Source organism: Lepidochelys kempii, chromosome 2 (assembly GCF_965140265.1).
Source record: "Lepidochelys kempii isolate rLepKem1 chromosome 2, rLepKem1.hap2, whole genome shotgun sequence".
NCBI lineage: Eukaryota > Metazoa > Chordata > Testudines > Cheloniidae > Lepidochelys > Lepidochelys kempii.
The window spans coordinates 55,248,603-55,275,209 of NC_133257.1; positions in this window are offsets into that span (position 1 = coordinate 55,248,603).

The window sequence follows — 26,607 nt, forward strand, 5'->3', positions numbered from 1 at the left end:
CAGGAATTGAAAAGAACTGGGTGCAAATTAATTATTTCACCAGTGAGGGGGTTTTGGTTTTGGTTTTGGTTTTCTTAAATGGGGATTTAGTAAGAAATATGTCTGGAATGGGATAATGAATGTGGAATGCCCCCGTAAGAAGAAAGATAGTGTGTCTAAGATGGGAAATATCTACTTATATAGATACGGAGAAGCATTTATTTACACACACACACACTCAGTTTTACATACACGCACACACACATTGTATTTGATACCTACGATATAACGGGTTAAGGAAATCAGCAAGATAAAAAGCAATGGCAAATGAACTATAAAATATCCACAATAGACAGAGTTAACAAAACGAAGTAAATACTAGTATAGGGAAAGAATACCTTTGTATACTATACATGTAGTATAGTACATACCATGAACCACCTTTAGGACAATTATTGATATTTTATTAATATTTTGTCATCTAAGTTATTTTATCAGGCAGCTTCATTTCTTGAAAAAAAAATCTACCATGATGAAAAATAGAGGAAAACGTACAAATACAATTATAAGTGGGAATCTACTACAGATATTGTCTTGTATGGGATTTAAGGAGATTGTTTCTAATTTGAAAACCTAATTATCCTAACCTAATACAGTACTACAGATGTGAATATGAGTGACACTTTCATTAAAAGATAATTAACAAAAACTAGGAATAGACATACTTTAAAATATCCCCTACTGAAGATAAAAAAAAAAAAGACTATTCAAAGAGTCTGGAATACACCGCAGGAACACGTGCAGATTTTTAATAATGCTATTCCAGAAATGGGTATACCATAAAAAATCACTAAGTAACAGTTAAATACATGGGATATTTACAATACCAGGGACCTTGCGCAGGTGAACCATAACCTTAGAGCTGACATGCCTTTGAAGTTGGTGATACATGTCAAAACCTTGTCTTAGGCCTTAAGCGCCAAATACCAACAGAAAGGTTTATCCCAATCCCCACAAATCAGAAGATATAAATATGCACCTTTCTGGGCCCGAAACCTTTCCATTCTAGGGGAACATTTTGCACATCTTGGAACTAACACTAACAGGAAAATCCCCACCTGATGCTGAATTAGGGCAGCCCTGAAAGAGCAGGCACAGGCCAGCGTAAGGGAAGCAAGTTGCTGAAAGCAGATGTTTAAGGTCATAGCGAAGGTCCTGATAGATTGGGGGAGAAATTGGTCGGGGGGGAGGTGGAAGAGGAAGTCACCAGCATGGAAGTACAGTTATCTTTATACCGTTATCCAAAACATCGGGAACTGCCACTATAACGGGGACAGAAACTAAACTACCTAAATCTAGAGAAACCCTACTTCAAACTTCAGGAAAACCTCCGAGACTCGAACTTAAAGAAAAGAACTTTCGCGTTCTCGAGAGGAACTTTATTCCTTTGCAAACCTTACCTCAGGATTACATCAGCTCTTCAATTAAAGGAAAACATATATGCAAACGTATGTATATGCATGTAGATCTCGGAAAGCAAAGCTTCCTGTGACTGCGTGTGTGAAAGAAACAGCGATTGGTGTTTTCAGAGAAAAAAACAGAGATGCAAACAAAGGGTGAAAATGAAATCTCTGAATCCCATTTACAGGAATAGATTGACGTGATATGATGGAAAGAGGACTTTTAGACTTAAATTATAGACGAAACGGGACTCTGAGTTAAAACGATGCATTGTCCATTCAAGTGCATGCCTGAAGGATGGTAAAACATTTCCTAAGACTGGAGACAATTAAATACAGCACGATGAAGAAACACCTGAGAACAATACATCTCTTTCAAATTCAAGTGAAGAAACACGTATACTTAATGTCATAGAAGAATAAGGAAAGGAAGATAATTTAGTTTTGAAGTTCGCCCCCCCCCCTTTATTCTTAGTGCTTTTTTTTCTGGTGAAACATCAATATCATTAATGTCATTAATGTCAAAACACCAAACGTCAGATCAATCAAGTCATTCTTTTTTGTTGCAGATTTCTTTCCTTTATCTCTTCTTGGAGGGGGCTACAGCCCTTTCTAGTGTTCTTGAGTCACAGCTCAAGGAACAAAGAGGGGGAATGCAGGCAGGAACTGTGAGAGGAGAGTCCACATTTTCAGGCTTTCTTCCGCCACTGTTTACTGTCCTTTCTAATGTTTGATAGTTCCTCTCTCGCTCTCTCTTTTCCTAAAAATAGTAGCTTACGGGGGGCGGGGGGAGGCACTACGGGATGTTAACAGTTTAGAAGAAACCCGGGGATCGCCACGTAGCGAGGAAAAATCGAAGAAGGTTAATTCCGAAAGGCAGCAGCAGCAGCAGGTTTGTGGGATGTGATAAGAGCGAAGCTCGGCGTTGTCAGGGGGAGGAAGGAAGGCAGGCGAGCAGCAGCTAGAAGGACCCGGGGACTGGCCGGCTGCTGCTGCTGCTGCTCCAAGCGGGCTCCCCAGCTGCTCGGCCCCGGCTGCAAGGCTCCCTCCCTCTCCTCCCTCTCTCTCCCACTCACTCAGCTGATCGCCCCCTAAGGCTCCTGCCTAACCTCTCAGCTCCTCTTCTCTGGTCTCTGCGGACCCCCTCCCCCAAACCGCTCCTCGAGGCACCGTTATACATTTTGGGTTGTTGTAGGGGGGTTTTTTGTTGTTTTTTTTGGGGGGGGGGGTTTTTTGGTTTTTTTTAAAAGCCTCATGTTGAAACCACCAAAGCTCTGATAGTGACGTTACATTTCGAAGAGGAAAAATATGTCGCCCTCTTAGTGTCGCGCCCCCCCCCATACGGAGCCCCCACAGAAACTTATTGGACCGGGTGAGGAGGGTCTGGAGAGGGCCAGGAACGAGCACTTACCATGCTTTATTCCACAAAGAAATGCAAACCCAGCAGATACACTTTGACACCAAGTCTCTTTGCCAGGCTCATTTCATTCCCCAAATCTGTACCGCGGACACACAAGGGCATGAGGCTATACATAATTACAGCCGCTCCCCTTCTTAACAACCCGACATAATTCCCTAATAAATGGCCCCCAGCCCAAGGGAAAGAGGATCCGTGTCTTTTGACTGCGTTCCCTAAGTCTATAGATGAGCTCAGTTTGAAACGAGGTATTACAAGATTTCAGTGTTAGAGACCCTTTATCTGAGCAACAGACACTTTCAGATCCCTAGCTCCCACCTCCTTTCCTTGTCTGTTGTCTTTTCTTCTCCCGGGGGCTATTTGACAAAGGCAGTGTGTTAACTAACATTTTTTGTTTAACTCAGCAACTTCTTTTCAAAATACACTTAAACCTGATAGCAATCTCTCGGACCATTTTGGGGAGATGAAGTTGACACTGGAGCAAAAGCGCATGGCTTATTAATAAATTATCATCACGTTGCAGGTACTATGTACACAAATCTAGTGGTAATTTACAAAGCACAAACCAAACACATTCCAGAATACACAGGGGGAAAAAAAGTTACTAGAAAGTTACAGTTCGGTTCGAAAAAGAAATAGAACAACATGAACATAATGCCTTAAAATTCTGCCCCCCCCCCCACCGCCCACTTCCCAAATCCTAGAATGGAGAACTACCTTCTGCTACTGAAAGTGCTTCTATAAGCAGTAACCCAAAAATAATCATATCCAAACAGGACAGGCATCTCGATAAGATTTTGTATGCTAAATAGTATAGTTCCTGATTGGCCTTTTGTTGTTGTTGTTATTTTGGCTGGAGCTGCACAAAATCTCGCACCGGGACGTTACTATAAAAGCCACCCAGATCTCAGGCAGTTGTCAGCGTTTCCTCCGGAGCCTTAACGGCCCTTTTCCAGCTCCTTTCTTGGAAAGATCGCGGGGATTAAATGCCCTGAACCTGAGCTCCTGGCCTTGGATGGGATTGGAAAGGAAAAGAGAGAGGGAGAGAGACAGGAGAGGGTGAAGGAGCCAGGCGCCCTCTGGGCTTTCAGAGGTCAGCGCTTTGACAGTCCGCTGACCTCCCTCCCTCCCGGCAACCACCCCAGTGTTTATAAACAAAAACAGTCAGGACTAGCCCCCAAACAAAAGCAGTTCACCAACTTCACAGACACCTCACTAGCTCTTATGCAAATCGATGAAAACGACCGCTTACTCCCCCCCCCCAACCCCCTCAGGAAAGCCCAAGAGCCTATTTCCAGCAGTGATATATCCGGGGGGGGGGTATATTCTATTCTGGAAAAGGGAAAAAAAGAGGGACTTTAAAAATAAAACGATCCCGGTAGAAAGAAAGAAAAAAGAAAGAAAAAGCCAATACAACTACCGATCTTATTGTACAGACAAGAAAGTTATGAAATATTTAAACTTAATTCCAACAATCCTCACTGCCAATAAAACTGGAATCTTTGTTGTGTAGACAATATGCTAAACTACCTCTGCGACCAACAGTGATTATAAAGCAACCAGGAAAAGTTATTTTCGCCCAAGGAGCCAAGTTTTCAAAGCAAACGTGTGGATTTTACAGCTAAATAAAAGCCCACCACCTCTGTGCTGTCCGCAAAAAAACTACACATAAATTAAAAGCACAGTTAAAAGAAAAAATCCTTCCAGCAAGCAAGCAGCACATCTGATCTGACTTACAAAAAAGTATAATTAAAACCATCTTTAATTACAAAAACCAGCAAGCGAAAGCTAAATGAATCAATGCTTTCTCCCAAAAATGTTGTCCGTCAAGGTACAGAAAGGATAGTTCTATAGTCCTGCATTAAAGCGTAACTGAAACTCCAGAGTTCAGGAATTGATTACGCGTTAAGGGGGGAAATGTAAAAGAAAAAAAATGTCTACTGATTCTCAAACTTTTGTTTTAAAATGATGAAGATCTGAAAAGCTTGGAGAAAGAGTTAAAAGAAATATACCTCAAGAGAAAAAAGACCATCTTCTTTTCTTCTTTGTCTATCAGTCTCCAGTTAAAGCATATGGAAAATGTTTTCAAAATGCCTAGATTTGGCACATTGTCATTGCAAAGAGAGGAGCGCCGTGATGCTGTTATAGAAAATGGGAAATAAATTCAGGATTGGGTGCTGCCTCCTTCAATGCGGATTTATCTAAGTTTAATTTAATATTCCGCAATCACTGTATGATCGCATATAATTCACCATGATTTTTAAGGGCTTTCCCTAAATATATTGACCACTGGCATAAAGTAATTTGAACAGAACAGTTCCTTCTTTTATTTGTGTTTATTCTTCTCATTAGAGGCACTTTAAATTGTAATTGTAAATAATAAAAAATGATGGAATATTAGATTTTGGGTGAACAAATGTTCAGAGAAAGCAATAGCTTTATTAAAATCCTTCTGAATGTAAAATCAAGAAGCACAAAATGGTTGTTTGTAAAACACTAAACCTTTAATCGATTTATTGGCATTCCGATCGATTAGATAAACGGAAATCTATAGCAAACATAAAAGCATTTAAAATATTTCTCTCTCATTTATAAACAAAACTTTTCTTTTCAGTAGAAAAAATGATAATCAAACGACTAACAGGAAATTCTTCAGGTATCAAATTACGATAATAAAATTATTGCCACATGGAAAGGGATAATGACAATGATGATAGTAATTATAATAATGAATAATTCAACAGCCCTTTGACATATATGGAAGAACCTAGTTCAAACACAGCTATCGAAGGGAGCTACTTTTAGGGGAAAATACATTTTTAAATGAAATTGAGTTTTAAAACTGAAGCGTTTAGACAGACTGGCAGTTTAGATGCAACTGCTAAAGTTGCGTTAATTTTTCTATATTATCCAAGAGACAGCGTTCACTGCAAACGTTGGCCTTTCAATCAATTACCACTTATTAGCAAAAATAAATATGTAAATATACTAGCCACTACTAAAACTGAAGGAACAAATTTGCGGTTGCACTCCAGACTTGCAGAGGGGGGAGGGGGAAACCTGTATTTTACAATCTAAATGATTTACCGAGTCAATAGTGTACTTTCCAGATTAGCGAAAAATTCTGAAGCAATAATATACTTGACCATTTAGGTGAAAGAACACGATTTAGCTAGAGGAGGAAACTGCAATCCGGAGAAACGCAGCAATCAGAGCTGGTGGCATTCTGACTGCGTGAAGAGGAAGTGTTGCTGTAACGGGTATTATGTTTATTTGATAAAGAAAATCAATGAAAGTGGCTGTAAAGTAGTTAGTGAGGCGTGTGTTTGGGACTCGGGCTGAATAGTGACTCCGGCGGGCTGGTCGATGAGCTCTGGAAATCTAACCTAACCCTCAGACTGAGCTCTCTCTCACTCATTGATTCACCTTCTCTAGTCTTGGGGACTTCGCATTATCTCCTCCCTTCTCTCCCCACCTCCGTCCCTCCTTCACTCTCCCCTTCCAGTTTTTCGCTATTTCCTTCATTCTTTTTCTCACTCTCTCCCACCATTCGCTCTCCTCCTCCAGTCCTTACTTTCCTCAATTTCTCCCTTTCTTCTGCCACACTCTCTTCCCCCCTCTGCTGTGGCTGTTTCCTTCCTTCGATCCAATAAGTTCTCTTATTTTTCCTCCCCACTTAGATCCTGCCTCCTCCTCCTCCGATTCTCTTGATTTTCTATCAAGTTTCTTCTCGCCTATGTTCTGCCCTCATATTTTCTTCCAGTCTCTTTTTCATACCTGTCTTTATCTGCTAAATCTTCATCTGATTTTGGACTGGGTCTCCTACAGACTTGTGTTGTATTCACATTTATCCGCACCCATTCCCCCTCTCCTAACTACACACCAGAGGAGATGAGTGCCACCAAATGACAATACGTTCTCCTCCCTTTGGGGCTTTTAAACCCTGGGTAAATTTCACTTGTGCTTCTGTTCTAGACTTTGAATAGTTTTACTTTTCCCTTTCTCCCGGCTAGCCTCCATTTACCTTCTAATTTACAACAGAAGTAGCCCTCCCGCTTCCCTTCCTAGTTTACAATTTCCTTTAGGGTTTGTATATAAGAATATGCGCCCTTGTCTGCCCCTCCCATCACTGTTCCTCCTTAGCTATTTTATTTACTCAGTTCCTAGAGAAGTATTTCCCTCCTTAACAAGTTGCTTTCCCTGGCTTTCAATCCCAGCCTATTAAAAAAAAAAAAAAAGTTGAGCGTGTAACTCTTGTTCTGCGAAGTAACTTGGTTTCCAGCGTATGGTTTGGATTACGTGTCATTATCTATTTTCCCTTATCACGTCCCCGTTGCCTTTCCCCTCCTTGTTAATAACGTCTTTCGTGTGGGCAATGTTAAATGTGGCAGATCTCTGAGAAATGCTTCCTTTCCAGCCCTCTGATGGAATTCATTACTCCCCCCACTCTTCCTACTACTGTACATTATCTGCGGATACTCTCCCATCCTGCCCAGGCCGCTGGCTCTGCATGCCTTGCCTGCTCTCCCGATGAGCCTCCTGCTCCAGCTGCTGCTGGCTCCAGCTGCTGAAGATGAGGCGGCGGCGGCTGCCTCTTCCCGCTTTAATCCCAGCCCCTACAGCCATTGGGCAGTTTCGCAGGGACCAAGGAGTCAACGCTATGGCAACCTCGGCAAGCCTAGCAAATCACTGGCGAGCCTGTCAGCAGCCGCCGCACACTCACCGCCGGGGATGGGCGGAGGCGGCAGCTGCGGCGGCCCCTGCGCACAGGTACTGGAGGAAGCAAATGCAGCTGGCAGGGGCCCCGCCTGCTCCTTTCCCCTTCTCCACCACACTCTCGGACTCCCCCATTAGCCCCTGTTCCCTCTAGGGGGCAGGGAGGAATAGTTCAGGTTTGGCGGGGGGGCGGGCTTTGAAGCCCAAGGTAGGCAGAGAAGGCGGTGTAAAGTGTCTGGCGCTATAATATTCCCCATCCAGGCACAATCAGGTGCGAGGCCTCAACACCAACAACAGAAACAAACTCCAGACCCAGATCCAAGGTTTATGACCACTGTGGTTAATTCTGTGCAGCTTTCCCTCCATCGGAGCAGCAGTGCTCCCTCCACCACCGAAAGGGACAGAGAAGGCAGCCCCTGTTTTTTGTTTTTTTTTTTGCCCCCAACAGCAGCCTGGTTCTGGGCAGGGGAGCCTGGATACTAAGGTGCTGGTACAGACCTACTCAAGTGCTGGTCGCTATGGCACATGCCTGTGTGTGTGCCCTTTGCTCAGTCCTGAATGGGTACCATGTACCTTGTCTGCAACATGCCACAGGATTTGCTTTCTGTAAGTACAGTATCTTCCAGAAGGGAGCGGTACTTGAATACAAGACCTTTCAAACTGCGCCAGTATCTTTGAGATTTGGGGCCTATTCTAGTTTTCAGATACTCCATAGTCCAGGTTGAATAGGCCTAGGTTTTTCTGACAGTACATACATAGCCTTTTAAGATATCTGAGGAAGAAATAAAATTGATGAACTGCACCCAAATTTCACAGAAGCACTTTAGCTGTTCTGTGAATGGCTGGAGCTATATTTTGTTTGTCCCCCGCTCCAGACTCCATGTCATTTATGAAGCAAATACTACGGGCCCAATCCTACAAATTATCACTTGGGTGAGTAGTCACATTGGACTAGATACAGTTCCTGCTGAAATTAATGGGAGCTATTGATTTCAATGGGAGTTTTAGATCAAGTCCATGGACTACTTGCAGGCACTGCTTATGGTACAAACTCCTGTAAACTGGCTTCACCCGCTCCAGGCATATATGAGGGTACTCAAAACAAAAGATGCTCTCAAATCTTCTCACAGTCTGACACCATTTGGATTTGTTAAAAGTGGATGCTCAGAGTCTAACTGATTGCGATACGTGGGGTGATGAAGGAATTTCCCCCCTATCAGATTGGCAGTGACTTTGGCATTTTGCACTTTCCTTTGCAGCATGTGGGTATGGGTCACTTGCCCAGATTAGCTGGGTATATCTCATTTAGTCATTTCCTTGACATTGTGGGGGGCTATGGGCACTGGTGTGCTTTGGTCCTTCTTATTCTCTCTCTGTGGCACATAATAGTCTAGCCTCCTGTGGGCTATAATACTTTGATCTAATTTTGCTTGTTGGATTTAGTGTATGGGTGCTGAGCGGTGTTAGTGGCCTGTGATGTACAAGAGATCATACTAGATGATCTAGTGGTTTCTTCTGGCCTTAAACTCTATGACTCCATAATTTGCTGCTTTGCTTAAAAGGACTAGATTCCTAAAAATTTCTCGGGGAGGAATGATAGTTTTTTCTTTAAACATTTCTCCATATACGTGCAAAAACAAATGGAAATTAATATTTAAGACAGTTTAAAACAAAATACACTCTGGAAATGAGGCAAACGGTACCATCCAGAAACCTCATTAAGTACAAGTCCAACCTGGAAGTGTGTGTTTTACAGATATTTGCCCAGGAACTTAGATTACTAAATGCTGTCAATATCCCCATCACCCCTGAAATTATTGCTCACCTACAGCCACAGTGACCCCAAATTGTCAGAGAGAAAGAAGCCTGTTGTAAATCCACATGGGGCTAAAACAAGATTGCAATTTATAACAAAGCAGAAATGTTACAAAAGTGAAAAATTGGTGCATATTCCCAGGTCCACACCTGAGGGGAACTGAATTTACTGAAATAAAGACCATATAGAGGATTATTTTAACATTTCCTGTGAGAAAATGCCACCGGATAGGTAGATTACATTTATCCCTGGTATTCATTTTAACCCACTACGAAAGTCTTGTTGTATGCAGTTTAAAAAAGGAAAGCTGTTGAAATGCACCAACATCATGGAAAAAAAATTAAACACACTTTTTTTTTTTTGCAAACGTTAATATTTGAAGATGCATTAAAGCACAATCACTGTAGAAGTATAAATATATGAAGGATTTTTTTTTTCAGAAAAATGATTCTTGTTTTGGAGCAACACTCCTTTATGTCTCTATAAATATGTATCCTAATTTTTAATGAGTTTTAGCAGTATAATCAACATAATTTAAAGAGGAAATAATGGAATATTATAAAACTGAATTTTAAATTTCTGCCAAAATGTAAGTATTGAATAGTACTGTGTCTTTTGGGGATTCTATATACAGTGCAGGTACTCTAGATACAGTGTAGTGGTAATAGTTTATTTTTAATAAGTATGTACATTCCTTTAGATAAGAGTGTGCACCTTACAGTTAGTCATTGGTTTCTTTATATTTTGGTCTTCTCAGAGAGAACCTTATAGTAGGGGATTGTCATTTTAAAATGTGCACAAATGAATTCAAAGTGTATCTGAAATATGTTCAAATGCATAAAATAAGTTTAAAAAAATCTAAAATAGACCATTGTTTATAAAAGTGCTCTATTTATAAGCACTTTAATTTAAAATGTACATATATGGTATGTTATTAATATTTCCTCCTAGAATAAACTCATAAATCTAAAATGTTTATAATATGAATACAGAGTGTGGATCAGATCTTCCTTTCAGTGGATTTTCAGTGCCAGTGGTAATAATGAACACAGAAAACATTCATTTCACTGTTTCATACTACATCTCCTTTAAAACGGTGACTTCACAGTGATTACCTGTCAAAAACTAAATATATCTAAATACTTTAGCTACCAATATAACTGTTGAGCAGTAATTTTAGAACATATATAATTAGTTACACTTTCCCTCCAAGTTAGAATAAATATCTGTGAACTGATTGATATGAAATTCATCAGTGCAAAGAGGAAATGAAATTAAAAATAAATGCTAAAATATATATTTTGGGCAAACAAAATTAACTAGTAAAACATTTGAGGGTGGTTCTTTTGTAAATAACAGGGTCTATTTAGAAATTATCAAAAACAACCCCTGTATTCTTTGCAGAGTTAGCCACTGACAGCAAAATGCTATATTCCTGCATCAATGCTTGTATTGCCAAGTTGTAATATTTAACATTCCAATTCCACATTTTTTTTGCGTATCTAGCATTAGTTCCACTTTTATGCCAGATGTAACCAATATGTACATCTACATATACCGTGGATCTCTTTCCCTCTGTCTCACACACATATAGTGAATATATATATATAGGTATGCACAAAAGCATAATTATTTTTGTTTTAGCGAAAATAATTAAGATTATTGTATTCAAATGAGATTTAATGATGAATTTTTAAAATTTGGCGTTAGAGTCTCTTTTTCATCTACAACAGGATGGATACTGTGTTTATAGAGTTCATTCTTGACCTTACCTGAGTAAGTACTTTAACTTAAAGTATGAGATGCACCTAGAGGGGTAATACATTGAGTTTAATAGGAAGACAGTTAATAACCTTTTTTCATCCTCATGCACTATCAATCATGGCTGTCACCAGTCTGCTGAATCAAAGCAAAAGTGTTCTTCACAGATGACTGATTAGAAACGCAAAATCACAAGATCCATCTTCATGGTCACTTTTATTATAGTCATTTTTAAACTGACAGCAACCTGCTCAGTTTCAGCAGACTGGGCATCACAAATAGTGTCACTCAGTGCAGCTAAGCATGAGAAGATGTTGGCTGGATTATACTTAAAAATAATTAGGCCCAAAGCCTTTTGTAGAGACAAGAAAAAGGATTTTCTTGGCTCCAGCTCCATCTTTTCATTACCAACAGTAGCCCATATTTTTATAGAGGGATAATATTGAAGATATTTTCATTCTTGCAATGGACTAATCACTTTTTGGGAATCACATCACAATTGAGTGGACCATGGCTACATTTTAAAATAGATACCTATTCTAATGATGTATATATTCAGTATGTTGATGGAACTGTAAAGCAAGACCTTAAAATATATTCCATTCTTTGTATATTACGATAATGAGCTGTTTGGAGTTCTAGTTTTTTGAAAAATTTTATGAAAGCTAATTAACTTGTTAAATTGATTTGTTTCAATAAAGTTATCTACTGTTCAAATGAACTAAAGAACACTTCATCCCCTAAGACCACTTGCAAACAAAGTTTGCAACAAAGTTTAAATAAAAGTGATCTAGAAATTAGTTATTTTCCCCTAATGGAAAAGAGGCCATAACTAGCAATGCAACCTGTGCCCAGTCTACTATTTTTAAAAAGTGTACAGGAAGATCTAGCACAAGCATCAGTATTCAAATAATATTAGATTATGGAAGTTTTTGGTCGAAGCACTGAACTGTTGAGTTTTAGCTGTCTACACAATGGCTCAAAGTGTTTTAAGCTTTGTACATACTAAGTTGGATTATGTACCTTATTACTGAATCACATTGGTGTTTTTCTTGTGTGAGGACTGTTTCCTGAATATAAAGAAAACCTCTTTCTTCTCCTCCACAATGCTTAACATCTGTATAAAATATAAAAGTCAGATTTGGAATTCTGATTCAAGCACACTGAAGTATGAATGAGGAGATATCCAAGAAAATTCTTTAAATTAGGTGGGAAGGTAAATATGTCTTCATCTAGAGTCCTGAATATCTGTCTCTATTATTTATAGCTTTTTTCCTTCTAAAATGTTTAATTCATTTTCAACTATGAACATAAAGTAGTATATTAAACAACATGAGTATCATTTTAGTATCTTTTCAGAATTCCATGTAATTGATGCTTCTGGTTAGTTCCTTACCACTAACTCCCAAAAAGGTAGTCTTAGTACTAAGTCCATATTTGTGGGACCATGAGTCCACTAATATGGTCCATAAGATTTTAATCAGCATTGTTGTATGTAAAACTTTCCTTTAAAACACACTTACTAACTACAAATTACATTAGTGACAAGAGGATTGGGCCCTTTAAGTAGAACCACCTGCACTGCACAATTCCTCTAGGTCAGTGGCAGGACAGTTGTCATGTTGTGTTTCTCTCATATGACAGAGCAACGCTGCTCATTTTCACTTAGAACAACTTATTCTCCCTCTTTCACAAATAGTTTATACACACAGACATAGTACATATGTATTTTTTAAACTGATTAACTTGAATTGGTACAAAAATAGTGTTTTCTTGATAATTATGTTGACATATTCATACTGGATTTATTATATCAAGAGAATAATTACAATATATTTACCAGTTTTACCTTACTTAATGCACTATATGAACATCTATGGAGACCACATAAGGAAAGCAGGCAACCATTTAGGTAGTTTTATACCTAATTTGGATTACGATGCTTTATAAACAGTGTTTTTTTCCTCAGTTAATACTTATCTTAAGGAAATAATTAGCATTTAATAATATAGCCTTGTGGAGATTTTCCATATTAGCCGGAGAATTTTTAACATGCTTTTCTATTTTCTGATAAAAAATGATATGGTAACACTGACTGACATCTGTCTAAAAATCATAGAGGATACATATGCCCGAGATCAAATTTATAAAGCATTAATCAAAAATTAATCAAGTAGAGATGCTAACAATGTTCTACTGATAAATAACATAAATAATGGTATCTTAATGTAAGGGCTTGGGGAAAAGCCTCATCATTTAATCACTTATTTTTGCTATTAAAAGTCTATAATATTAGATTATCAATAAAAAACAATAAATTAAAACTTGATTATAAATTATTCACATGCACCCTTGCATGTAACAAAAAGTTCCTTTGGTTAAAGAAACACTATGTCTGAGTTTAGTAATATATGTATTAAAGAAACAAAACAAAACTGCATTTGTTTGGGCTAAAAGAAGCTTCAAAGAGTTTCTTTCTCCCTAAATATTACCAGTCTACCTCTTGGGGGATTTCCAAGCCCCATTACTATTATTTATTTTTAAACAGAACCAAAAAAGGAGATCATAACTACAACACATCATAAGTAATGTCATGTTTAATGATGACCATAGACAGCATAAGCAACAATGCACAATTTTTGTTTTTGTTTTTTCTGTCATAATGAAAACAGACACAGGTAATATTGGTAAAATTTATTTTTAATTATTACAGAAACAGCTACACTAATCTCATTTTATAAATGTTTAGGTTGCATACAATGTCCTAATAAATGCAATATACCTTCTTAAAAGATACTTTGTGCCTCATCATCTGCTCATTTACTGTAGTATTGAAACAAATATAATTTTCAGAGTTAATTTTAAAAGTTTAGGGTTTTCAAAAATCAGACTTCACATTACATGTATTTCCAAGTACAGTTCTATCCGGCTATCTTTGTAAGATATGACTGAGTTAACTACTGGGGTATCTTTCCCAGTTCCTATTATCTTATCACAGGAAAAGTTACAGTAGAAATATTATTGTACAATTAAGAACTGAAGGCACAAACATTTCTTCTAAGATGTAAAACACATTAACTAATAAAGCAAGTGAGAGAGTTTATAGCTTTGTTAGGTATTACTAATTAATTTGAACAGAGTAATACTTAGCATAGATACATACACATAGACAGTAGCTGAAGGACATCATACTTTTTAAATATACGAAACAGTATTTGATAGATGTCTGTTTCCACTTGCATTTGTACTAAACATATTTAGACCCATGGAAAATAGCCCTCAATCCCTTTAACAACAAACACACAACAGCAGACACAAACACTAGGAATTCCCATACCACACCTGCCTTTTTGTTGCCTGAATATGCAGTTATTTCTGTCCTCACTGCATACATTTTTCCTTTGGTATCTAAATGGTTCTCTGTAGAATGTTAGTGGGGGAAAAAGGCTCCTCTGTGAACATCCTATTACGTTAAATGTGTGTGTGTGTGTGAAGATGTATGGGGAAGGCTAGACTGGTCATCTTTCAGCATGTCTCTTCTACCTGGGGTCCAGAACCTTAGTTTCCACTCAGTGATCTCTAAAGTAAAAAGAGCAAGAAGCAAAGGTCATGAAAAATGCACCTTCTATATTCAAATAGTCAAAATCTGGAGTAAAGCCTTTTGCCCAGAATTGATTATTTTCCCAGAGGTTAGCTAGTTACATAATTTAAATCGTTCTACCTATAAGAATATCCAAAAGAAGTGTATCATTAAATCCAGATGATGGTTTATCCAGATCTAAAAAGCATTCTGCATTTTTTTTACTTTTATATTTTATGACCTATCGATATTCTGCTCAGAGTTTACTTTTTGTTCTTCATACTCCCAAACTTTTTTCTTCCCCTCTTGAAAATATCTTACTTATGATTTTTGATATGCGATCTACATTAATTTTTTGTCTCTAAAATGTTACATATCACTGAAAGGTGTAATCTATATATTTTTTCTTTTTTCTTGCTAAATAGGGTCAAAATAAAGGTTTATACTTCAAAACTAAGATCACAGCATCATTTTTGTGATGCCTGTAGATGTACATGTAAATTATAGTATGAACAGCACAAGCTGGAGTTCTTTTAATGGAAATTGTACTGTTGAAGAGTTATCACATTGCTTAACTATCACAGTAAAGAACACATACATGCACTTGTGTTTCTCTATTCCCCCCCCCCCCCCAATATTTGGATATCTTAGCATTAGGTAACATAGCCTACTAAGTTAAAAAAGAAGGACCAGTGCGATACATATAAAATTTTATAGCATTGCTATGGAATACAAAAGGGAGAACATTACTTTCCCCAAACATTTCCTCATCCTAATTATAAGAGAATAGATTAGATGTTACACTCTTTTTTTATATGTGATCTTTCTTTGAGTGTTTTCAAAGTTAACTATATTTAGGCCCTATTTTCTTCTCCATAAAGCATTAGATTTCACCTCTTTGTAAAATATTCCCCCATAGTGCATCTTAGTTTAATTCACTTTTAGCTAAAGAAACACCCAGGTTCAATCTGGAGACCTCCTTCCAACATAATTTAGCTAGACCTTTTCTTAGTAAAGGTTTTCTGGTTTTCATTTTCACTTCATATTCTCAAATAAAAGATCCTTTGTTGTCTACCATTTGATTGGACTTAATGAAAAACACTCCATTTTAACTTAACAGTATTTCCCTTTGAATTTATTATATTTAAGGACACTGTCAAAAATCAAGCATTTAATCTCAGGTTTTTATACTTAAAATGATATTACTATCATATGGCTCAATAAGGTGATGTAAAAAGTATATTGAAGAGATTTCAAAAAGAAAAGAAAAGTGAAAAACTAGCCTCATTTTAATATGAAACTAAATACTATAGCTAATGTGAAGATTGGGTATGGTAGTTGACTTTAAAGACTAACATGTGACAGGGTGCCAACAGCTGAATTGTGCAGTATTGACTAAATGAGGTTCACTGATTTGTATTGAGGCTAATATCTTCTTTAAACAATTCCGTGTAAATTGTGCGTATAAAGTCATTGGAAGCTATTTCTCAGGACAGCCTTGCTGGCTAGCTACCTGCTGGAGTGAGGAAGATAATCAATAGAAAGAAATAGAGCTGAGCATGAGACTAGGAAGCTTCAGAGCAGTTAGTGCTGATAAAAGTAGATGATGTCAATATTTGGGAATAACACAACTCTAGGATAACAGACAAAAGAGAAGTGCATATGTTGTAGAGTGTTCAAACAGGGGCAGAATTAATGCATAAGTGACAGATGTTGCCCCAGGCTGCAAAACACATTATTTATTCCAGGTATTGTTAAATTACTACTGAAACACCAGTGCATAGTATAGTATATTAAAAATTACATTTCTAGCAATAAGAGTCCAAATGCTTCTTTACATGAGTAGACTTTCTAAGGTATAAAGGAGCTGATATATTTTATTGATACAAAGTATTTACCAGCTATATGCTTGAACTAATAAAAAAGAAGAGACTCCATCAGAAAATATTTCAGAATTGAAGCTCTGTCTTCAGCTTTCTTCAATTAAACTAGTATTTATAACAGTAACAGACAAAATGGCAAATAATTTGGCAGAAATCAATTCTTAACTCAAAGATGTAAACGTCCTCGAGTTCTAATGCCATCCCACCCTCCCCTTTTTCGCACGTAAAGATTATAAAAATAAAAAAAATCCCTGATGCTCATTCAGAATTATATTATAGTGAATGCTTTTAGCTGTAGTATCCTTATTGGTAGTGAAGTAATGGTATATTTTTGCTAATTTAATAGTAGAAATCAGTTTTCCTATTGCTGTCAGGTGATGAATTTTTGTTCTTCAGTGCTGATCTTTCTGTTGATGTATTATGACATAGTCTGTCAACATGAACAGATATGTGAAAGGGAGATTGGGTGACTGAGACATATAACCTGAATATGGCTCCTCTTGAATTTTAAGCATATTGTGGTTGGATACCTCAAGTAAGAATGTACTTTTTAAAAGAATGCTATTATTTTGATGTAATTTAAGAAAAAGCAAAACAGGTGGACTATGACAAGGTTCTAAAAGCAGAATGAATGAGCTAACTCCAAAACATATGCACGAGAGCTTATAAAGCTTTCCCGTCCAAGTTAATAGCCCTGTAAAACCAGCATTTGCAAAGTGCAAAAGTTTTTTGTGTAAAGAGAAAACCAATTCAGGCTTATCTGATTATTAAATATAGGTATTGTTTTCAAAAAATTAAACAATTCCACAACCTTGCATGATTTTGTTGTCACAGATGTTTTTATTGTTTGGTATTAGATATCTGGATTACATCAAGTAGGTGATTACTATGTCGGCTAAAAAGGTCAAGTTCCATACTTTTTATTTCAAACCACCATAAAGAAACCTTTTTATAATGACACACGTGTTCATACTGTATATCTACATAGACTCACTTTAAACTGGGTTTTCCTATCCGACATATGGCTCAAGAAAAAATAATTCAATATTTTGATATTAATATTGGAAAAATATTAATTATGTAAAGTAAATATACACACATTCAAAATAACTAACTTTCTATGGTAAACCTAATATTAAAATACGGGATTAAATCACCAAACAATGCAACTAATTGTGTTTAAAACATTATTTGAATTATGTGTTATAAAACCTTTATAAAGTATGCCAAATAAATATCAATTTTTCAGGTTACTGTTCTTTTCATCTTAAATTACAGGAAAATATGAGATCCTCATTTATTACTTAGCTCTAAAGGATGCCTTCATTTCAAATAAAGCATGCATTTTGATTTGGGAACACAGTAAAAAAAATCTTTTAAGATCTATACTTCAACTAATTTGTTAATCTTGTGCCACTTTTAGCATTTGTCACACATATAGACCAGGAAATTGGCTCCATCTCATTCTAGCTCTGTGTTGAATTAAAAACCTTTACTGAAAAGAAGAGCATGATGTGGGGAAAGAATAAATTTAGTTCTTTCTTTAGTAATGCACATATATTTCCATACATCTCACATCCTAAGGGAGCCTATGAACGCATTCAATAAATACAAAACTATAATATGTAATTCCAGGAAAAGATTTTTTTTATATTCTAAAGTCCATATATGACCTTAGTTTTAAAAGATTAAAAATAAATGTCACAATGGTTTTTATGTTTTTATCAAAAATAGGATATATCAAAATGTTAGGAAAAAAACAACACTGCATTTAAGGACTTCCAATATTTCTAATTGTACTAGATGGTTTAAACAATATAAATTAAAATATTGGCACTTGAAAATTAAGAAAACTATAGTTGTGTCTTGTTCAGCTAGTTCCATCTTAAATATCCCAAAACCAAAACCATATAGATAAGTATTTATATGGAAGGATTGCCTATCTTCACCTTTATATATTAAGGTCACCAAAAAAAGCAATTTATGGATAAAGGGTAATAATAAAGAGGTAGGCTTTAAACATGATTAGTTGGTGTCTATTAAAGATCTGTTAAAATGAAATATATACTGCAGGTGAAGGAAATTACTGACTACTACTAGAATGATAGACTTGCAGTATGTTTATTTCACTATACCTTTAAAATATTTGTGAATTTGACTGCATTCTGAAAAGACAGTGCAATGTGGTAGATTTATGAGGGTCTGACGGAAACAGGACTAGGATAGATTATGGCATACTTGTTTAGAAAAACTGTGAACTGAAGGTTCCTGATTTACACTGACATATATCTAGATGAAACTATAGTTTGCAAATTGCCTAGAGGAGCCATCTTTTATTAAGTGTTTGATAGGTACAGAAATGTACATATCTATTCTAAAACGTACTAGGAATACTGATGTTATATTTGCAAATGTGATCTTAACATTTTAGATTTTCTTAAATCTTTATGGTCACCTCATCCAATCTTATTTGTAATGCTTGTGTGGTAAAGAAGCTTGGTGCATTATTTTGAGTTCTTGGGATAGCAGTATGCTGAAATATTATCTGTAGTACAGCATCATGAGCAATCTAACCATGATTCAGGCTCTTTTAACCATTTTCAACCGTCTGACATCTTGTACCACACATTATTCTACATCGTTACAGTTTAGGACAATGAAAAGAGGACTTATAGTTCTCAGATTTTATGGTTACTCATCTAAACACTTTCAATCTGGATAGTACGTGGTGATGTCATTAAATGTTTTGTAAAAATTAGGCATGCAGTAAGAGATGAGGCATGCAGTAATACCAAGTGCTCACAGGTTTCCTGCAAGGCATGATGCTGAAATCCTGCAAACCTTTGGAACCAAGAAAAGGCCAATTCCTGCTCATCTTGCTCATGTGAGTAGCCCAACTGACTTCAGTTGGATTACTTGTCTAAGAGGAGCAGAGCCTGCTGTACATTGTCACTTTTGGAACTTTAGCTTTCCTTTTCTGTAACAATTGCTTATTTAATCTTATTTTGCATTGTTATTACCCTAGCTAATTGTATAGTGTGAACCATTGTCAATAAAATTCTACTTTTGTAATTCCCATTTTATAAGTAATTTTGATTGGTATTTATTGATTCATCAGGGACAAAATTACCAAGAATAGATGACACCATGTATTTTAGTTTCAGTACTTTCAACACATTATTTTCAAGTCAGGTGTATGCAGTATGCAAATATTAAGTGATGCTTTACATGGAGATCTATCTGTAAGGTGGACAAAGTTTTGTCCAGGGTGCATGTACAAGTAATTATCAAATATATATAATGGAAAACATCTTTTCTGAATATTCTGAAAATACTCTGGCAATGTGAGTTAAATGTATGCCTTTTGCAAGTTCTCAACCATTCCTTTAATACCCACTGTCATTTAGCGATATTCGTTACTTCAAGCCATCGTTCAAAGCAATGGCAAAGGCAAAGTCAATTAATTGTGAGCTGACAACTGTGTTCCATCATCACCATTGTGTGCCCACAGTATTTATAATTTTATAAAAGGTTTTCCAAGTTTCCTTATTTATAATTTATGAAGATCTTTTATTTCTACACTAGTGGTTAGTAACAGATACCAAACCACATCATGGCAAGTAACTAGCATAGTTCTTTCTAACATTGTAAATTCTTCAAGGCAAGGCAGGGACCAGTTTCTTCCTGGATGTTTGGACAATGCCTAGCACACTGTGGTATGCACTGGAATACAAATACATAATTAGCACTTGTCAGTTATAAGCAGCACTTATTAGCTGAACAATTAACCTCAGTGTCAGTCATTCACCTTTTCCTAGTTAAATCATATAGTCCTTGAGAATAGCTGCCATCTGCACAGGCACAAAAATATGCTTAATTGTGTACACGGTTCTCATGCCAGTTTTGATTTGGAATAACTTTACTGATTTCAAAAGTGTTATCTCTGTATATGAGAGAATAATCAGGAGACTTCCTCTCACCTACTTAGATATAAATTAGGAGTAACTCCACTAACATAAGTGTAAAATTGGTGAAAGTGAAAGAAGAATCAAGTCTTTTGTCTCTGCACCTTAGAAGTAAAAGTGACATACAAAACGTAAGTAAAGAAATAACACATGAAAGTAATTGTGTTGCTTACCAATACATATGTAGACTATTAGACTGCTGCTATAAGAAATGTGCACCTACACACTGCTCTAGTCAGGAAAATGGAGGTTAAAATGCACCAGGAGCATAAGGAGAATAAATGTCCAAATAAGAGATGTTTGCATCTCTTTTGGATATGCCTCTAAGCACTCACTTAAGACAATATAGTGGTGTTATCTGTCACCTCCTCTTAACTACCTGAGGCAGGTGGCAGGAGATGTTATTTTTTTTCTTTTTCCAAGATCTGGTAAGAGTCTTCTATTCATTTCTGATGGGAATGGATGACCAATGAGAGTCTTTATACATGTTATTTAGTAGATCAGATATGCTGACAATAGGTTAATATAGTTGTTTTTTCCATTAGCCTGCAAATCAGACTTTTTTTCACTGAAGAAAGATATGGATGACCTGAACTGTGATTTGACTCCAGAGAAATATGAAGATGGCACCTGTATGAGGCATTATTTTTAGAAAGAGGGGGTGGCACACTCTTTCTCCCTTGACTACCTAAATGACACATAAATATCATTTATTTTACTTTTCCTGTGACTTTTGTGACTTGTGCCTTGGTGTGTGACTGCAGTGAACATTTTTTGTTGACAGACATGAATAAGGAGCGGACAGTGGTCAAAAGAAAAGTGTCCATGCCCAAATAGGCAGGAGTATGCAAGATAACTAGGCAAAAAAATGTGGATACAGTGCGCACCTGATTTTCCCCAGCTTTGTGTAGTCATTTAGACCTGTGCAAAGTGGGTGTAAAACATGACCAAATCACAATGTGTCTTTTATGGGTAGTTGGGTGTGGGAAACAAAAAAGGGAGAAAAGAATTTGAAGTACTTAGGAAGTTTTCATACTTTGGAAGGTTTCCTGTATATTCTGTCTAGGATTAATAGCTATTATGATTATAAATCATAGGATGCATAGGCACAGGTTGGCCAATAAAGGAATCTACGGAATGTAATTCCTCTTGTTTCACAACAGTTTAACATCATTGCTTAACACCCTTCACCTTTTTCAGTTAAGAATTTTATTAGGAACACTTAAAGAATGAACACTTCACTGCATTTTCTGTTCGTCTGAATAATGAACAGAGAAAAGACCCTGGATTGATTCTGATCACATAACATTTTAACTTCATTAACCCTTGATTTTCTCTACATGTAAATTAGATTAAATCAGACTGCCATGAGTTCTTTCTATACAAATTGTAAATTGTCTCTGGGATTTTAACATTTTTCATTTTGTTTTTTAAAGATAAAATAATGTCATATTTTTGTGCAATGGCACTACATTTCAAGTCATACGGGCCCCAGTTCATCAAGGTACTTAAATATGTACTCAAGTAGTTTGAGACAACATACATGCTTCAAGTTAGACATATGCTTAAGAACCTTGCTGAATCAGAACCATAGAAGACATGAGAATATCTCTGGGGCTCATTTTATTGTGGGGATCATTGATGTGTTCCTCAGGTTATAAAGGGGGGTGGACTGTATTTCAAAAAATGATGGGTGAACTACTGAACAGCATTGATATCACCGTGAAGGACGCTTTTGCTTGTTCCCTTAGATTACAGTATACTACAGTGATTTTCTTAGTAATGGGAAAAAATGTGAAGCAAACTGGGGGAAAGTAGTACCAAGATGAAATAAAAGAAAACCTCATTTTGGACCAAAGATTATGCAAAGGGTTATTTTAATAAATACTGGATTTTAAAATAAAATGTATGTCATGGTATTAGTTGTACTAGAATTGGCTTTCCTTTTACGGGGCATAGCTAGGAAAATAATTAATACGTAAACTTGTATAGCATGGTAGTGAATAGGGCAGAAACTACACAACCTTGCTAACCTGCGTGTTTAGGCTGATTGATGCATTTTGCTCATAATTAAAGAAGATGGTGGTGGTGTGGTGATGAGATATAAGTGCTTCCATTGTGTTTTCTCAATAATATTTCTATCGCTTGTTGGCTTAGGGAGCTAGAGACTAGTCTTGGTCATGTAATTCAGATCTTCAGTGCATCAATTCAGTGTAGCACATCCCCACCAGGTTAGTAGACCACCCCATGAAAATGCATTTTAAATGGTGACTGGAGAAATGCATCCTTGTTTATAAATATTAATCTGTAATCTTGGCCATCATTAATTAAAATCTATGGTTGTGTAACATAAAATAGTATTAATTATTCTAAGTGTTCTATTCCGATTTTTAATTTTTATTTATTTATTATTTGTACTTATGTATACATTTTCTTTTTTCTAGGTATCTTCTTTCCTAGGTATCCAGGATGGGCTTATTAATTGTGAATTTTTCGGTAGAAGATCCTTCTAAAATATCCAGTAATTTATTTACTGGAATATAGCAGGATGTGTACTTGAAGGCCTCTTTTGCCTCTTTAATCACATGAAGAAACCTTGCAACTCTTACTACCAACTAAATGCTTTGCACAGTACTCAACAAAACAGAAGCAGCCTCTAGCATTAGACAGTGTACAGAAACCAGTTGGCTAGTTACAATTGGGAGATACTTTTCTTAACAGAAGTTACTCATGATTCTGCTCTTGGCTACTGGCATTTCTATTGCCCCAAAACATCTACTTCCACATCTTTTGCCGTGAAGCTTTGAATAAACCATACTCTTCATTTTCACGTGTGAAGAGAAAAATTTACTTACATGTCTAAATGGCAGAACCTGCCAGTGCAGAAGGTCATATAATGCTACCTATTAAACCATCAAACTCTTCACATGCTTTGAAAAGAAAACAGACATGGGTTTTGGAAAAGGATCTTATACTGCATCATCATTCTGGTATCCTACCAAAGGAACACACAGAATAGGATGTTCTTTCCACTGGTCACAATAAATGATTGCTTACAGGGACCGACAAAGACTTCATGACCACTATCTGACCCACTTATAAATTATTATAAACTGGTGGGGAAGTTTATCTACTAATCATCTAGATTTGAGAGTTTCTTTTCCTATTTAAAGAAAACTATCATGGTATTGTATGGGAAACTAATCGTCACAGTTTTTATAGGACTCTAAGCACAATTCAGTATTTTTCAGTACTCTTTTTGGTACTGACTCAAGAAAGTGGTTGAGCATGTGCTTAATTATACACATGTGCTTAACTTTAAGTCCTTTCCTGAATAGGGATGTTTTTCTGAATATGGCCCTTGAATATGCAGCAACAGTTAGCACCCGTTCCCAGAAATGTGTTGTCATCAGCAAAAATGTTGGTGCACAAATAAAGACCTCTTGTGCACCAAGATGTATAGATCTTGATGTTAATGGGGGGAAATAGTGATTATTTTTCATTAACAATGGAAGTAGTGGGGAATCAAGGTCATCTAGTAGAAATGAACAGCAGCAGTACGGAAGGAATTTATTTTCAAAGTTTCAAGAGAGACAAGCAAATAGGATCAACACAAAATAAAATTTATAAGAAATTGTTTGATATTTTTCTTCAAAAAATGGAAACAAAACAATATTAGTGTTTGATATTGGAGAAAATCCCACTTTTGGGGGGCAGGAGTAGGATGTTGTATGGCATAATGTTTAGGAAAGCACTGAAGCAAAAAAATTGGGGATCTCTTCCCAACTGCCCCTAACTCTGCAACCTTGTGCATGTCATTTAATCTTTTTTTGTTAGTTGCCCTACTTGTAAAGAGATAATAATACCTACTTCTGTCAAGTATTCTGAGATTTTTAGATAAATAGAACTATGTAAGTGCAAAGCATTTTTAAAGTATTGTTTTCATAATACAATGATAAAAGTGGTTCATAGTGTACTTAAAAAGATTGCCCGTTAGGCTTAATGCTCCTGAGATAAGAGACAGCTTGGGCTATACACCATGAAAGTATCAGCTTCTTAATTTAAAGGTGTGTGTTTGTGTGGGTGGGCAGCTTTAACTTGGCTGCTACTTTTAATGTTTAATGGCCCAATTCTGCCATCAAATGTGAAATATGCATATTGATGAAAAGTGATGGAAGTGAGATGCTGTGATCTGCAATGTTTATTTCAGGATCTGCAGTATTCTGCCATCTTCTCAAAATATGCTTAGCTTTAGCTCTGCATCTGTTCCACATTTCAGCTGTTAGAACTCCACAAAAGGCCCTTTTATGCCCCCAAACTCAAGCTGGTTGTATACTAGCATCTAAAGAGCCCTTAATTTAAGACAGTTTCAGGAGGCTTATCATACCGTCTCATGCAAAGAAACAAACATATCAAAGAGTTGTACTAAAGGGTGTGGCCCAGTTTCATCACCACAGTCATGAGGAGATTACCTTGGAAAGATAAGTCTGGTGCTGTTTTATATTTCTGAATGAGTCCATACTGGTGGGGAAGTCCCCTTCCAAAGAGTATCTGAGGCCAGAATAGCTATGAAGAGTCCCTAGTAGGGTCGTTCCAGTTGAGCCTCATGGCAAGAGCATGGGGATGTGTAGTGGGATCCCTTGGAACAGACAGCTGGTGCAGAGACATAGGGCCTTAGTATGGATGGCTCTGGTCTGGTGCTCATCCCCTGGGATCTGTAGCACGCCACACGTATGTTGGTCCCGTGGCTGTTCTATGCGGGGCTTGGGGAGTGGGGAATCCTGACCCTAATGGAATGATTTGAGAGGAACTCTGAGTAAAATCTCCTAGAGTTTTCTTAACCATCCCTTCTTCCAGTAGATTATATGGGATAATGCAGCCCATAGTCAGGTGAAAGAGAAGGGCTGAATCATTCCCTTACAGCACAAATAGGCAGATGATCTTAGTCAGGAAGAAAAGGTTGCAGTGAATGCCCAACATTTCCAAACATGGTAAAAAGGAAGAGTTGTATCCTGGTTGGGAGAAGCAGCCATAGATAGATAGGTACAAAAAGCAGCAGCCAGCTAGATACCCTGACATGAGTGTATAGAGAAATGGTAGCAGTTTGGTCCAGATGTGCGGATAATGTGCTTATAATTAGTATAATGAGACAGAGACAATCCAGATGTAGCTAATTCTGCTGTAATGTATATAGATGCTGCAAGGGCCATAGTGGCCATTAGGAGCCAGAAGCAAACCCTTAGATTTCCTTTTGGGCAGGAGCACATGGGCTGCATAAGTTGGCAACATCAACTGCACATTGCCTCCGTTAGACTGGCTAATACTGAAAATTGGCATGTGTGTATTACAGAGTTTGCAAGCAGCAGCACATCATACAGTGGGCTCCAATGCTATCATACTTTACTCTTTCCCATAGGTAGGATGCGGACATAAAACAATCATCGGTTGCTTTAGCTTATTTCACCTTTGAGACCTCTCTTGTCTGTGTTACTGGAGAGATGATGTTGTACGGGCCCCTATCATGTGCACTCCCTTTTCTTCCCACCTACTTTTGGCTTGACTATACCCATCTCTCCAATCATTCACATATTAGTGCAGTACCTTTTGCCATCCTTATACCCCAGGCCTGTTGCTGTAAGACAGGGAAGATGGGGTACCCAGCATTTTCTGCACTTTATTACCATTTTCACCTTAACTAGCAGGCATTTCTCCTGCTGGGTGCTGTGCAGCCGGGGGATGATCAGCCACCTGGAGTGTAAATTAATTGTGACCTTAGGTGAAGTAATTTACTCTCTGCAGCTTTCTCATATGTGTAACCAAATAGAGAGCTGGCTGGCCACACTTAGTCTACTATAAAGATCGTGTTATGCTGAAGAACAGATAGAATCATAATCAAAAAGGTTGACAAAGGAGGTGCTGTCGTCATTATGAATAGGTCAGAATATGAACAAGAGGCTGCTAGGCAGCTCTCCAACACCACTTTCTACAAGCCATTACCCTCTGATCCCACTGAGGGTTACCAAAAGAAAG